Source organism: Octopus bimaculoides, chromosome 20 (genome assembly GCF_001194135.2).
Source record: "Octopus bimaculoides isolate UCB-OBI-ISO-001 chromosome 20, ASM119413v2, whole genome shotgun sequence".
Lineage (NCBI taxonomy): Eukaryota > Metazoa > Mollusca > Cephalopoda > Octopoda > Octopodidae > Octopus > Octopus bimaculoides.
The window spans coordinates 31,566,631-31,570,596 of NC_069000.1; the positions used below are offsets into that span (position 1 = coordinate 31,566,631).

A 3,966-nucleotide genomic window follows, 5' to 3' on the forward strand; every position below is an offset into this window, starting at 1 on the left:
ACACACACACACACACACACACACACACACACACACACACACACACACACACAGAGAGAGAGAGGCATACACAAATATATATAATAAGAATATTTTTAGATTTATCTAAGGGTTACACTATGCTTTTGATGAGTACGAGTTTACACTTAAACAAAAATGCTGGAGAAGAGAGGAAAATAACTGAAAACGTTTCCAACAAACGTAGTATACGCAAAGGAAGATGTAATAGCCTGGCAAACTACAACAAGATTCAGCAATTTAGATTAATAATTCCCTAGGCAGCCAAAGACTGAAGGTGATTTCTTTAAGACGAGGAAACAATCGTTCCCAAAACACAGGAAAAAGAATCTTAGTTATTTTTCTGTTTATTTACTCAAGCAAAAGAGAGATTTTCATCTTCTGTAACCTGTACAAATGACGCTTTTACATGGCTTTCCGTAGAATTATCAATATTACACGGGATTGACACAGTATGTTTTAGAGATATTTACGGTATATAATATAACTGTATAGATATTATAATTATATATATATATATACATATATATATATATATACATATGCATATACACATATACATATCCTTATACACACACACACACACACACACACACACACATATATATATATATATATATGCGCAGAGTGAGAGACAGACAGAAGGAGAGAAAAACGAAAAAGGGAGAGGGAGATTTATATATACATACATGCATACCTACAAATAGTATACTCAACTGTACATCTATATGCGTATATATGCAGATATCGCTATTTCTCTCTCTCTTTCTCTTTATCTATCTATACACACTCACGTATACACACACACCCACACACACCCATACACACATACATGCATACACACACACACACATATATATATAAAGAGAGAGAGAGAGAGAGAGAGAGAGAGAGAGAGAGAGAGAGAGAAACAAATAGAAACGGCGAGAGATAATTACATACATTGATAGTTACTTGCGTGTATATGTATGTACATGTGTGTCTCTTGGGATGCACAAAAGCTTATTTCATTTTATTTTAGAAATCATATCTAATTGTTATATATAAGCTATGAGTCAACTGTTTCAAAAATAGCGACTGACATCTCCCAGAGGAGTTCACGAAGATGGAGGAATGCGTGGAGAAATCCTTTTGTGAGAACTGGTCGTATTCGTATTTTCGTGTTGTAATGCTCACGTATTTATGTATAAGATTTTATATCGATTAAATCTATGTAACATTTCCCACAAACACATACTCATGCAAAAAGCCGCGTACCCATACAGTCCTATAAGCATATACTATAGAGAGATGGATATACTAGAGAGAGAGAGAGAGAGAGAGAGAGAGAGAGAGAGAGAGAGAGAGAGAGAGAGAGAGAGAGAGAGAGAGAGAGAGAGAGAGAGAGAGAGAGAGAGAGACAGACAGACAGAGACAGAGAGACAGAGAGACAGAGAGAGACAGAGAGAGACAGAGAGAGAGAGAGAGTTTGAGTGAGTGAGTGACTGAGTGATTGAGTGAATGAATGAGAAAGATGGGCATACATGGCAGATAAAGAGGCTTCATGTATAATTACATGCCTGTGTTTAGAATTCATTCGTGCTTTTATTCATTTCATGTACTATGTTTGTATTTGGCCAGTGGCCAATGTGGGGTACCACTTTCAAGTCAATCTAATCGATAATGTATGCCGCTAGTTTGCAGGCTAATGAGGTCGAAGCTTATCCTTGTTTCCGAGCCATTGGGTAACCGAAACCGCAAAAGTAAGCCTCTCCTGGCTGGCACCCATTTTTAGTTGATTGAGCATTAAAAGGAATATCTCATCCTAGGACACTGCACTCCAATCAGGTCCGAGAAACAAGGCTTAAAGGTCGTGAGACTAATATCCTAAGCACGAAAACTCAGGACTGCTTTTCTAAGTGATTTTGACAGAAACTGATAATTATGTTATCAATTCCTATTCGTCAGATGTAAAAGGTTAGTAAGCAAACCCATAGCTGGCGACCGTAGTGTGAGGCTATTCTCTCAACTAATACGCTGAGGTGGATGCCGCTGGATGACAGACTCGGATGATGTTGTTATTCCACGCTTTCCGATCCATGGTGTTGGCCTTAGCATGCTTAAGGTCGAAGGAACATAAACATATCACCAATTCTTAAGGCAGTTTTAACGCAAATACACGGATGTACACAAACACACACATGCACACGCATTGACGTACACATTAACACACACATTCATATAAATGTGTGCTTGCGTGTTTTCATATATGACTGTTTCCATCTTTTTCCATAGTTTTGATCTATCATATTACACATAGAGGCACTAATCTGGGCGCAACTAGACTACAAGAAATTTTGCCCTAAGGAACTATGGAATAGAAATGAACCCCAAAACACGTAGATGTGACATTCTTAATTATTCTGCAGTTATACCTGTGCCTATAGACATATTTTCAGCATCATGGAAGGAACTAGTGAAAATATACACGTGACATATTAGACAAAATTATATCGGAAAGTGTAAGGAGGACTGCGACATTCCTCTGTATTTCAAAAAAGTTGAGTGCTTTCGGATGCTTTAAAAGAGAATTTGCAAAAGGGTTTACCCATCTGTGGAGGAGTATGTTCTCTATCAATATAGTATGTGGAATCATGAGGTTGGTCTGTCAATAAAGAAAAGTCTCCTGCCTTTCCTTCTCTTCCTTTTTCTTCTTCTTCTTCTTCATCTTCCCCCTCTTCCTCCCCTTCAGCAGAATCATTAGAGCATCAGACGAAATGCTTAACGGTATTTCTTCCGGGTCTTTTTTAGTACAATATGCCGTTCATTCTTTAGATGTCAATAAAATAAAGTGCCACTCCAGTAATGGGGTTGAAGTAATTAATTTGCCCCTTCCCCTCAAGATTGCGCCAAAATTTGAAACCATTGTAAATTATCATTATGATTATTATTATTATTATTGTTGTTGTTATTGTTAAACGTAGTTATAGTAGTAGAGGTAGCAAACTGCGTTTGATTAGTTAGAAGAACAGAGATTTAAAAGAAGATAAAAGAAAGCAAATCACTGCTGGGTGTATTAAAGCGCAATTTTAAATTCTTCCATCCGACCCATGCCCCCGCAACACTACCATCTCCACGCAAACGACAACCACCAGAACTACAACCAATATCCCCATCCCCAACAACAACAACAACAACAGCCATGCTTTACGGTTGATATCTGAAATATTTATCGCAGCTGTTGCAATGTTAACAGCTGCAAGTTCTTATTGCATTTTGAGAGAAACATGTGAAAATGCATTTCTATGTCAAGCCATCAATTTATAATCTGTCAGGTGTAAAATCGCGAAAGCGGAGGTGGATATGAGACGGAAGAATACTTCCATTCGTGTTGAGCTCAAATACAACGAAATCGTTCATCGTTTGATCGTATACTTTGAGCAAAGGTGGTGAGTAGGGGATAAGAGTTTAATTGTCTGCATCTCAGTTTGAACACGAAATATGCATCAACGATCACCAGAGAATGTTAGCTTTAAAATACTTTCGTTCTCTCCAGTGAATGATCGCACTCACATTTCATGGAATCGGTTTCTCTCTATCTCATCGTCGCTGTCTTTTTTCTATCTCTCATTCTTATAGCCACTGCATTTGTTTAGCGCAAATGTGTATCTGGGGTGATCAGCCCTGATCGATCAATCTAAAGTGACTTGTGGCTTTACAACTCAGCAAGAAAAGGTACCCCAACGTGGTGCCCGAGCGTGCGTGGCTACGGTCCAATGACTGAAACAAGTAAGATGTGTGTGTGTGTGTGTGTGTGTGTGTGTGTGTGTGTGTGTGTGTGTGTGGTAACTTGCCTGCAGACACTGTGCACTGGATAGCCGAAACACATTTTGGGAACGGAGAAACTCCAGCATAATATATGAATCTTTACTATAGTATTGAGAACAAATCCAAACACACATACATATG

The 3,966-nt window shown here is 38.3% G+C and overlaps 1 protein-coding gene across 1 annotated transcript in view; it reads left to right on the forward strand.

Moving 5' to 3' along the window:
- Positions 1-3,966, forward strand: part of LOC128250243 (uncharacterized) — a 449,636-nt gene that overhangs the window by 321,136 nt on the left and 124,534 nt on the right. The window lies entirely within an intron of this gene.